This window comes from Nipponia nippon, unplaced genomic scaffold, assembly GCF_047370975.1.
Source record: "Nipponia nippon isolate SJK-2023a ecotype South Korea unplaced genomic scaffold, ASM4737097v1 scaffold_2, whole genome shotgun sequence".
Taxonomy (NCBI): Eukaryota; Metazoa; Chordata; class Aves; order Pelecaniformes; family Threskiornithidae; genus Nipponia; species Nipponia nippon.
This window is the reverse complement of record NW_028262336.1, coordinates 51,928,133-51,940,370: the sequence shown is the minus strand read 5'-3', so window position 1 is coordinate 51,940,370 and position 12,238 is coordinate 51,928,133. Positions and strand designations below refer to the sequence as shown.

Genomic DNA, 12,238 nt, shown 5'->3' with positions numbered 1-12,238 from the left:
TTCTCCATCTTGGCCACTGTATTTTAGGGGGATATAAGCCAGTTGAGTAATACACTTTCCTTACAAATAAATCAGTACGTATGGGGAGGAAAGAGTAGAAGAAACAATGCACCTTTGTAATGCTTAATCAGTTCTGTGTGAATTTGGCAAAGTACACAAATAGGGGGGGGACACCCCCCTAACTTCTGTGAGGAAAAAGAAAACTAAGTAACCACATTAAGAAAGTTTTCTTAATCAATTGTGATTTCTTGGGATATTTCGTATTTATTTGAAGTGTTTTATCAGTCTGATGTGTCATTCCAATCTTGCTCCTATGCCTTTTCTCCAGTTTCTTTTAGATACGCTGTAAATTTGAGAGTGAGGCAAAAGAGTTTTTAGAAGCGTGGTGCGTATGTTAAAAGCTTGCTTTGACGTTTTCCTTGTAACCTAATAAAAGCATTGAAGAGATTTACCTAAATAAAATTCTCTGACTGTGACCAGTCTCACTTTTTTTGTTTTTGGAGGAGGAGGGGTGAACAAATCTTGATTTTGTTAGCTATTGTGGAACAGCAGAGAATAAAAAGTTAGCAGGCTATTGTCTTTGCCCTGGGATTTCCGATGTCCGTGATCAAAAGCCTTTCTCACAAAGCCACGCATGGGTTCGCAGAAATTCCACCCAGGGCTCGTAGCTGCCCGAGTTAGAAAGCTTTCAAGACTGTGTAGCTTTTCTTAGGAAAACACGTTAAAACATAAAACATCTGTCAGAAGAGCTCTTTGTTTGGAAAGCTTCTTGAAGCGCACCTTGGAATTTCCTTCCTTGGTGGCGGTGGGTTTGTGGGGTAAACATGAAATAACCAGGAGTGGTGTCACCTGGGTTCAGCATCTGAGGGGGATGCGAGGGTATTCGAGAGACTGGGCTTTCCAAGGGTTTCATTGTGCTGTGAAACATTGTCTGAATACACCCTGATATAATTACGGTTTTTGCTTTTTTTAACAGCATCCAGTAAAATCAGACACAGTAAGAACATGAACAAGCAAGGAATCATGTTGTGTTCAGGCGAGCATACAGTACAAACAGTTTAACACTTAGAATTTTATTTTACAAAACTGAAAGCCCATATTCTAAATTAATTTGCTCATCTCTTATTCTGTGGATCGGATCCTCAGATTCTTTGTATTTTAGTGTGCTAAGTTCCTGTGTACTGCTTTTTATTCATGCAAGAATGCTTATGGAATGGTAAATTATTTTCTGGCTCAGACATCAACTAGATCGTTAACTAAATTCCAAGTGTAGAGCCAAACCTTATCCTGGCTGCCTCTGTAATGGTAATGGAATTACAGCAGGTGTGGTGGCAAAAAATTTTACGTGGAAAATCTCGATTAGTTTGGTTAGCCGTAACAGAGAAAGTCTGTTTGACTTTCAAGTCCAGAATGAATTCGCAGGGTGTGAATCTGGAACAACACTGGTAGGCTGAACATATTCAGTAACAAGTCACTGGAGTCCCTTAACTGTAGCCATTCTTCCCATTCATTTTTGAAGGCATATCTGAAGGAATAAAATGGCTTAAAATTCTATTTGAATTTAAGAAGTGATTATTTTCTCCCCATTAGAATAGCACATTTTGGTTTTCTTACCAAAACAACATTTTTCATAGAAAATGTTGATCTTTTCTAAAGTTCGGAAGAATATGAAGGACCTTAGTGAAGTAGCTTGATGGATGTTTATAGGAAATGTTTTCCCAATAGAAGAGGCAGCATGAAAAGAAACATGAAGATTACTATTTGAAAATGTAGTAAGTAGGCAAGGGCACTAACATGCAAATAAGATAAAGGAAGTTAGAGAAGGACTATGAAAGGCCTTAAAAATTTAAAAAAAAAAAAAAAAAAAAAAAAAAGCTTGCATTTGAGGTGATAGTGTGGTTTAGTGGTAAGTTACTTAGAAATGTTATGCATAAACTTTGTGATTAGTAAGAGTTGCGTTCAGGTGTTAGATAGACACTGGAACAGGTTGTCCAGAGAAGTTGTGGATGCCCCATCACTGGAAGTGTTCAAGGCCAGGTTGGATGGTGCTTTGAGCAACCTGATCGAGTGAAAGACGTCTCTTCCTGGGGCAGAGGTGTGGGACTAGATGATCTTGGAAGGTGCCTTCCAACCCAAACCATTCTGTGATTCTGTGATCCTACAGAAAAACAAACATACTTAAATAAATTTGGAGGTTTTTCCAGATGGAGGTCTGGAATAATGTATAGGTTAAAGATAATGTCATCAAGGGTTGCAAGTCTGTGTGACAAACAAGATGACTGATGTTGACAGTATTTAAGAAAAGTAGTAAGGTAGCAAGAATGGCTGCAGAGCAAGGGAAGAAAAAGTACTGAGTGTTCAAAATGATTCCGGAGTTGACAGCCAAAAGTCCTGATTGCATCAGAAATGGATGAGGATTCTGGTCTTCAGTGGAGAAGAGGCAAGTCTGGAGCACAGAGTATCTATTCATAAGTGATAATTAAAATCACTTTCGAATGAAATTCCCTCGTGAGTGGAGAATAAGGGAGTCAAGGACAGAGCTCTGTGGAATCACCAAATGAAGTATAAAATACAATTAGCCATGAATAGGAACGTTTAAAACAAAGTACTTTTAAGCAGAAATTTAAGAAATGAGCAGTTTCTTTTTCAGTTGAAATCATGGTTATATGCAACACTCATGTTTCAGTCAATGTATGCTATACAATGTATACAAATGGTATGCTAGAGTACTTGAGGAAATGCTAGAAGATGGAGTAAAAAAATGTGCCATCTTCTGATATGCATTTTACATCTGCGGTTTATGTTGATTGCAAAGGAAAAAACTGTAATTTTACCATTTATTGAGTTAAATGATACACTGAATTGAATTACATCTCCATTAAACAGGAAGGAATTTTGAGCAAACCAGTATATTTACATGAGAATCATAGAATCATAGAATTGTCAAGGTTGGAAAAGACCCTTAAGATCATCAAGTCCAACCATCAACCTATCACTGCCAAGTTAATTTATACCATGTCTTCAAGCACCGTATCTATCCGTTCTTTAAATACCTCCAGGGATGGAGACTCAACCATTTCCCTGGGCAGCCTGGTCCAGTGCTTGACCACCCTCTCGGTGAAGAAGTTTTTCCTAATGTCTAACCTAAACCTCCCTTGGCGCAGCTTGAGGCCGTTTCCTCTCGTTCTGTCACTCGTTACTGGGGAGAAGAGGCCGACCCCCACCTCGCTACAACCTCCTTTCAGGAACTTCAGAGAAGTTCCATTAAACCCCATAGGTACTAACAGTGAGTAAAATAAACTGTATAAACATGGGAGCAGATTAATTTGGATTTTCAGGGTGATGCTGCCTAACTCTTTTTGTTTGGGAAAAAAAAAAAAAGTACACACATGTTTACATACATACATGAAAAAGAAAAGTAGAAGACTATTTCTAGTCTCGTAGCAGTATCCCTGTAACCTACTAACATAGGGTCTTTTGGGTGGGATCATCTCACCTCACTTCTCGGGTTACGCACACCTCAGGTAACAGAGGTGTCTGTCTGCCTCAGAGCCATCCCTCACCTGGGCTTAGGTGCTCCCGCCACATGGCCTCTCTCCTTCTGGGGCAGAGTCTCACCCATCAGTTGTGTCACGCTCCAGAAGTGCCATTCTCCTGACTTTGAGAGGAGCCTCACTTGGACGCATGTCTATATTGTACCTGTCAAAAAGACATCAACCCAGCTATTAGTGTCTGATATATTTCACTAACCTAAGTGATTGACTCCTTATTGTTCCTTAAATACTTAGTTTAAAACATAGCTGATCTTGCATTCACTTGATATGTATTTTTAATCAGCTATGCCTGCTGGCCAAGGTTTTTATTTGTCATAATTGATACCTGGTGTTATGATCTTTCTGAAATTAAAGTAACCTGCTATAAGGTACTTGCTAAGAGAAGAAAACTAAGGTAGGTTTTAAGGCAGAGAGAAGACGCTGAAGTAAGAACATGGGTTCACTGTCAAAGAGACCCCAAAGCAAACAATACTGGAAGGGTCTTGAGTGAGGTCAGTATAGTCCTGGGAGGAGCTGAGTAGCTCTAGGCATGTTTATAACTAATTTTTGAAATACTACAAGTGTAGCTCACATTATAAATAACCATATGTTCATTAAATAACTGAAGAAGGAAAATCTGGGAAAAGTTTGTCCAGACATTTATAACTTTTTTTAAAGGGCAGTTGATTTTTTCCATATGATTTTCAGACTAAGAAACTATTTTCATCTCTTGAGACTCCTCATTGTTGTTGAGAGCTGCAGTAAAAGAAAAGAGCAAAGTTATCATCCAACCTTAAATGCAAAACATGAAAACATTTGGGATTTAAGCTGACTGTTGGTTGCTTGATATAGCTTTAACTTTATAGCAGAGGTCTATAGCAAAGCTTCATTGAAAACTTAATTTAGCTTTTTTTCCCAAAGTCCAAAGTGATGGTTGAATGCCTGAACAGAGAGAAGAATATGCGTTCTGCCCGCCAAACTGAAGAGGAGTTGTTTAATACATATTATGCAATTCATCATCATCATAAAGAATGTACTATTCCTTTATTTCAAATTTCATATTCAACCATAATATAGATGTATACAAAAAAGGATAAGCTTTATATGAGGAGTACACAATGAAAGTGAATTCATAAAGTAAGAGCGAGAGTAGTGCACAGTGGAAAAAGCTGGAATAGATACAGATTACTCTGCAGACACTATTGTAAATGTCAAGTAGAGTTTGACAGCTGGTAGGTTGGAGACATAATTAAAAAAAAATTCCATACATGTACAGACTGCCTTTTAGCGTGAAGAATTGGCACACAGTGAAATAAGAAGGTGAGTGGCATATGGGGGATTAAGGCAGCTGAAATCTAGTGGAAACTGGAGGCAAACAAATAGGCCTTCGAGACAAAGACAACTATAGTGGTAGCACTGGTGGTGTGTATTTGTTGATTCATGGCATAGCAATCTACACTAATTAAAGGAAGGTTTTTCTCATGCCATTTCCCATCCCAGCCAGAGCTTCTGTAATACAGAAAAGAGGAAGGTGTCAGAGGAAAACTGGAGGAGGAGCAAAGATGCCCATTTAACAGACTGGTCTGTGTGACAGTCCGTTTTGATGGAAGGGAGAAATAAGGTCTTTGGATGCTGAGCTAAATTGTTAGACATTATGGTCAGTTGGATTAACTAAAGGCATTTAGGGGAGATCCAATTTTAAGCAAGAATTAGTATTTCTGTCAAGTAGTTTTTTAAAATTACTTTGCGTTTAGACATCTCCTAAAGTATTCATAGAAAATCAAGTTTTGAAGGTGGAATACTTGTGCTCTTCAAATATTATTTCTGTATATATTTATTTTTGGCTTCAGTTTAGATTACAAATACAATGACACTTGGCTGTGACCCTAGAGAAGGAGAGATTAGTTTGGTAATGTAAACTATTTTGGGAACTGAGCTGTGCATTTATTTATGTGTCTTTGTCTTTAGTCTCTTGCTTGGATTTCTCTGGATGCTTTCATTATAGTTGTTCCTACCACTTCCATTTTTTAAGACGTGCTTTTTAATCAACATTCTGCAAGTCTGTCAGTATTGCCTGACACACTGCATCCACTCCAGACAATGGCTGCATCATGAGGAGATTCTGCTGAATCACAAGTCAATATGAATCTCTTAAAAATGAAATCTTTGAGTCTTTACTAGAAATGGAACAGATTTTCTTTGCAATTTAATATGAAATGCAAAATCATGACCTGTAAGTCCTAAGCAGAATTGGGACCTATTAAGTCCTGAATTTATTATTTTCATTGATCTAATGAAAATAATATTCAGACAGTATTTGCTCCTGGAGTTTTAGAGAAAGTCATCAACTCAACTGCGAGGAGACGCTAACTGTGCACCTGGACCTGGCCAAGGTAGTAAACCCATGTTTGGCAACTGTAGCCTTTCCAGCAGGTGAAGGGCTTTTCTTCATTTCTGCTTATCAATTTAGCAACTGGCTTAAAGATGAGAAACTGCTTGGGAGATGACTAGGCAGGAAAGCCCCTACTTTCTCCCAGTTAGTAATTTCGTTAGAATACTAAGAAAGAGAGGTTGAGTTCTGTTGGTTTTAAAATCTTGGAGGACATAGGGACCAGAAATATTCAGTTAATTTCGGTAGTTACAGACAATTCCTCTTGTATGTATTGAATTGGTTCAAAACGCAGAACTGTTTTATTAAATGTCACACACATTTTACATAAACTTCTATTAACTGGTAAAACATTGGTTCGAAAGATCTTATTGTGTTTAAAAGATGGGGTTTTATTGCATTTTAACTGAAGTTTAATTTTCATTTAAAAAAAAAAAAATTATGACCCTGTATATAAGAAGGGGTCATTCATTAGTTTCTAGCTAAATGGTGTGTAAAAACAGTAAATGTGGGTTAGCACAAGTTGTTCCATGGGTATGTATGTAACATAGCTTCATGGTAAGCAAGTTGCAGTACTGAGTTGGTGTAAAGATTGTACTTCATTATATATTAATCAGTGCGTACTAAGACATTCTGAAAAAAATGACTAAAATATCAGTGTTGTAAATGGTTGTGCAGCACCAGAATCTTTTTGGCCAAGATCCACAAAAGACGTAGGGTGTTGGCTGAAGTGAAGTGGGTGAGCTCTGGGAGGGGGAGATAACAGCAGCAAGGCACCATTTGCACCCCTTCAGAAGGAGGTTAGGCTGGGCCTACAGCTAAAGCTCAGGGCACGTAGCGAAGCCTATGGCCGCCCCTTATGCCTTGCCTCCTTTCACACCCAGAGGTGCCCTGTCCCTCCTCCTAGTGCCTTCTCCGGCCGACTCAGCAGCGTAGGTCTGGCACACCACCATCGCTTCTCTGGCTTGGGAGCCAGAAGTTGGCCAGCCTTCCTTGAGGCTAAGCAGTTCCAGGGAAGGGACTGAAGAAACTAAAAAAGCCCAGGTTTGTTTGAAGTTGTTTTGCTGTTCTTTCTGTGATTCGTGAGCGTGGACTGTGTGCTGTATGGAATATGTTTTCTGAATCGTTTTGAGAGAGGTGCTAGCTGGAGCACACTTCCTACAGCTTGAAGCAAATCTTGGTGAGACAAAAAAATTGAAATAAGTTATAAATTAGATATAAAACATACACGTTCTGTTCACGTTACCGGTAAGATTGGGGGGAAAATACTGTTCTAGCTTCTAGCAAAACTGAATTTCAGCTGAATGCTTCAGAAAGTATAATATCAAGAATAATCAATTACTTAGTAAGTGCTTTCCATTTGAAATGTTGTCTATTCCTCATTACTCAGAGTTGTTATTTTTACAGTGTGCATGGGTTAAATTTGAATTAGTGTGTTTTAAAAATACCAGGTCTTTAAACATGAAATGTAAGAGGCCACCCAGAACAGAGGAGTATAAATAGTACACAGAGTCTTCCACCTCTATGTCAGTGGCTTGATGGCGTGATCATCACCGTTAATTTATTTATTTAGCCACCTAAAATTGCTTCTGTTTGACCTGTGAGTTCATTTCTTGCCCTGGTAGGAAGTTTGAACTGTTTTTAAATTCAGTACTGGAGTATTTAATCAGAAAGGAGGAGTTGTTGGAGGGATGTGGGAACTGCGTCTCCTTTTCTCTGGGTAGATCTGAGTGTAAGCATGGTGGCAGGGCAGCGTTGGGAAAATTTATACCCCTTCATGTGAATCTTTCATTTGTTGGGACTCGTAGCCTAGGATTGCTCTTAATGCCCTATTGATTCATTGCAGGACAAGAAAAGAATGAAAAAATACATAACTTGTGGCCAGTTTAGAGATTCTAGAAAAATTCCTCACATTATTGGAAACATAAGTCTTCCTAAATGTTTTGCACTGAGCAGAATTCAGATAGTATTTATTAAATGTCTTCTTTTGTTTATCTTTCCCTTTTGCAATCACATGGTAGAAGTTTCAGAAATGGTTTAATGCAGTCAGATTTTCCCTGCAAACTGAATACTTTAAAGACGTTGGTGCTGAGAGTTTTCTTTGATCCCCAAAACATGTGAAGATGGGGAATTTAGGAAAGAATGGAAGGAGAAGTGACTGTTGGTAGCTGTTAAGGTATAACAAATCTCTGAGTCTAATTTGGATTCCCCCGCACACCTGTGTCTGTATTGTGTGTTCACGAGTCTGTGTGGACATTGGTAGGGCGTGTTTTAAAATACATAAAATTAGTCTTCTCTTCTACAGAGGAGATCTCTTACCCCCTTGCCTTATGCATTCTGCCTTGTGCAACAGTTGCCTAAGCCTAATTCCCTTTTATGTGATATTGATTAACAGCCATGCTGAGTCTAGGACTGACAGAAGGACTGAAGGGTATTTAATTATTCAGCTAGAGTAAAGTGGGAGACAGTGCAGCAGCAGCTGTAACATAAGACACTGGCACTGCATCTCCAAAATATAAGAATTGTTCTGTAATAACCCAGCAATTCTGTCCCCCTGGTTTGGAGGAAAGTCATAAAAGTCTGAAGACTGAATGTTTGGAAAATGTAAGTGAGCCATGGGCTTGTCCTCAAGATCACCGCATACTTTGGGAGTGTTCTTAGGCGCAGTGCCAAGTGATTACACTTGCATGAAAAGAACACCATTTTACCAGAGGCGCAATATTCCTGAAGGCAGATTTTCAAAAAGGAAGAAAAGCGCAACTGTGTTTCTCTGGTTAATTTTTTGATAGGTCTGTCACCTCTACAAATTGTACTTTTTTGTACGTGTACTTGAAGATTCCACATTTGTGCAATAAATGTTTGTGAAAGTCCCCAGTTCTCATGCATAGCTTCAATGTGCAGATTTATTGTAGAAGTATTCGTGTGTTTGGTTTTGGATTTGGGCCAGGTTCAAAAGGAGGAGTTGAATGCTAGAATCTTTTTCATACTTAGAACAAGAAATATAAAAATTAAGGACAGGGTTGTGCTCAACTAGTAGAGTTAAGATAGGTAAAATCCCAGTTAGGTATTTTGCCCCATAACATTACAATGATAGCTGCCACACATCTACAGCAGAATTTTTTCCTGTGGTCATAAATTGCAAGGAGTATGCGTTAATGTTCCACTGAGACATGTCCTGGTGTGTCTCGATACTGGAATCATCAGGAGGTCCCAGACCTGTAACCTGTAGGCTGGCAGGGGCTGGGAGAGTACCACTGTGTCTTTGCTTTGTTCATACATTCTTCATTAGATAGCTACTTTTGCCGTGGTTAAAGAAGAGATACTGGCTAAAGTGAATGTTTGACTTGATGTACTAAGTCTGGTTTTATGGTCTTTTAATTTTAAATTTGTATTTAAAATAATTATAAATATTGTGTATATTATGCAGAGTTGTGTTTTGTGGAAAATATATTAAAAAATTTAAAATGCTTGTAAAGAATGACTTATGTAAATTGGAACACAGACACACTTCTTTTAGTATGAGACTGTAAGTTACATTTTGTCTGGACTGAACTGTAAGAAACCTCTTTGTAGAATATGATTTCTTAACTCAGAAAATAACAATAGTCTCATTTGGATTTTTGCTAGCGTGTTTTAGTTCAGCATTAGGAGCAGTGGCAGCCTGTCCCAGAGCTGTGTATTTCTGCCTTTAACATCCAAGAGCTTGGATGTGATACCATTCATTTACTAATGAACACTGAAAACACCAGTGTGCTGATATTTAAAGGGTTTTGGTTTTATTTATATGTGTTCATATTCACTATTCAACTATGGATGGATTTTTTTCCCCTTGTTTTGGGGGGAGTAGGATAGAAGAGACAGGAAAAGAGAATCCAGTAGCTAATTCTCAGTTTTTGAAATAATTATTCTTATCTTCGTCTTCAGAAGTAGCCCTCCTTACAGATTAAGACTCATCAGAGCAGAATGAAGACACAGAACAAACAGGTGCTGTGCTTTCCTGTAGAACAGTTTACCGCCCAGTCTTTCCACCTCAAGAATAGATCTTCACATCTTTTCTTCTCAGTCGTGTTAATTTTTTGGAGTTTTAGGAATGTGGATGGAAGGCAGCTCTCCGCACCAGGGTTAAACCGGATCAGACCATGTAGTTACAAAGCAGAGCAGAGAGTGAGTTTATGGGAAAAATCAATTGTTGGTATGCAGAGTACAAATTAAAGCCAGCTTGTCGCACTATTCATTTAAGAGGTGAACTTTACTGTGACTGGCAAATAGATCACGAACCTAAGTAATGTCATTGTTTTACTCATTAAAGCTGGAGCAACGAAGTAAACAATGTTCCAGCAGCACGGCCGCATGTCTGTGTACGGTCTCTTCAGAATGAGATGAGGTAGTGCTGTTAGAAAAAATAAATTATGTTAAATTAATTCTTTGTTGCTTCCACAACTAGAGCTTAATTAATTGGTATGTGATCAGGGTAACACAGGCCAGTTGCTCAGTCTCTAGAGTGGCTGATACCTGTCCTGTCCTATGCTGCCCAGTCCTTCAATATTTATACATGTCTGCATGGACTTCTTTAAATTGGTACTGGACCTACAGTCCAAGGGGTAGTTCTGTCATTTCACAAGCAACATCTGGTCATAGAACAATGTATATAAACCTCTACATTTAATTTGTATTGGATAGCATTTTCAGAACAATGGTTAGAAGTTTCTTAATACCATTTATTTAATAACAGTCGCTAAATGCACAGAAGCACTTGGTTCTCTGTATAAATTCCATATCATGATAGACGTAAGTCTCCCAATGCTGTGCATTTCAGTTCGATTCTTATTGCATTTATTGAATAGTTAAAGTTACTCAGCCTTTGGCCTTGAGCCGTTGTAGCATGCCTCAGGTGGTAAGTAAATTGCCTACAAATGCCCTGCTTGTCATGTCTTATTGCTTAATTTATGCTTTGGAATAAGTTTAGTCTCATAATAGGCAGGCTCATCATGAAGCAAAAAAGCATTAAACAGGGACAAAATATTAGCCTCGTAAAGCCCTTCCCAACATTGAGTCACTTAATCTTTCACAGAAAGTAATAAATATCGAAATTAATGGCATGCTTCTGCTTTAAGGAATTTTGCAGAATGTTTGAATCTGTCAGCAGACTCCTAATGAAGCGCCCCTTCCCTAGCCCCGTGGCGGGTCTGCATTGCCATCTGATGATAATATTCGAGCCCCCTTTTCACAGGGAAGAAGTGAAGTGCGTTGGTGGAGGGATGCCTGTACCTGAAAAATCACCATTGAATTAGAACTTATTCATCAACTTTAATGGTAATGACAGTCTAGAGTGCATTTTTAGAGTCACAGAGTCAATACAATGCAATTTTTATGATGGTTTATTTTTAACATGATATTTCTGAAAAGTCACACCAGTGCCTCTTTCGGAACCAAGGTGCTTTTTCCATTTGAAAACACCCTTCAGTTACACGATTTTGAATAGCTCAGCAGCTCATGAAAAAATAAAGGAGAAACAACAAGGTCATTTAACTTCTGCATAACGAACTTTGTTCTTCCAGAGTATACATCGCAATGCACACAACAGAGAAATCACTCCGATATCAACCATGGTTTATGCTGCTAGAACCTCATAATACTGTAACTTAATGATAGATACCTTGATACATTGCTCTTCTTACATTTTTTTTGTATTATGTTACAGTATATCTTACTGTTCTTCGGTGCGTGACTTCAGGTTTTAGAATGAACTATCATTTCGGATGTCACAAAATTATTTATCGGTTGGCTCTTTAATGAGACTGTACGCTATTATATCTTGCTACCTTCAGTAAAACCAAAATGTATTGGTAGGTCTGTATCTCTGGCAATTTCTATGGATAATGGATTCAATCTTATTAAACAGTTGGTTTATTTCTTTAAGAAATTTTTAATACTTTATGCCCAGAATGGTAATGTGTACTAAGTATCTTTTGATGCCCAAGCCTGGACTACTAGAACATGCAGTCTAAATAAATAAGATAGTGTGAAGACCCTTGAAACCTAGTAGAAAATCTTCAAATTTAGTGATGAACTGGAACACATCAAATTTCCAAGTTCAGCATGCTTTTTGGTAGTCCTCATTTCATAGCATCAAATCTTGGATGAGTTTTTATCTTGTAAAATGTGAGTCAGTAGGGCCTGAACCCAAAAGAGTTTATGGACTAATTTGCAACCTTAAAATGTGGCAAATATAGTGCACTATTTTAGTTGTTCCATTTGCAGTATTTCTTGACAAATCTGTCTTGTCCACCTTTTGCACAAACAGCGTATTCAGGTT

General features: G+C 38.2%; 1 protein-coding gene across 10 annotated transcripts in view; it reads left to right on the top strand.

Annotated features, from left to right (window-relative positions):
* Positions 1 to 12,238, top strand: part of TBL1X (transducin beta like 1 X-linked) — a 206,457-nt gene that overhangs the window by 81,035 nt on the left and 113,184 nt on the right. The window contains exon 1 of one of the 10 annotated variants that reach the window (XM_087759169.1): positions 6,717 to 6,966. The exons of the other annotated variants lie outside the window; for them this stretch is intronic. The gene's annotated coding sequence lies outside the window, so the exon portion shown is untranslated. Of the gene's footprint in view, positions 1 to 6,716; positions 6,967 to 12,238 lie in introns of those variants that run through there. 10 annotated transcript variants of the gene reach the window in all.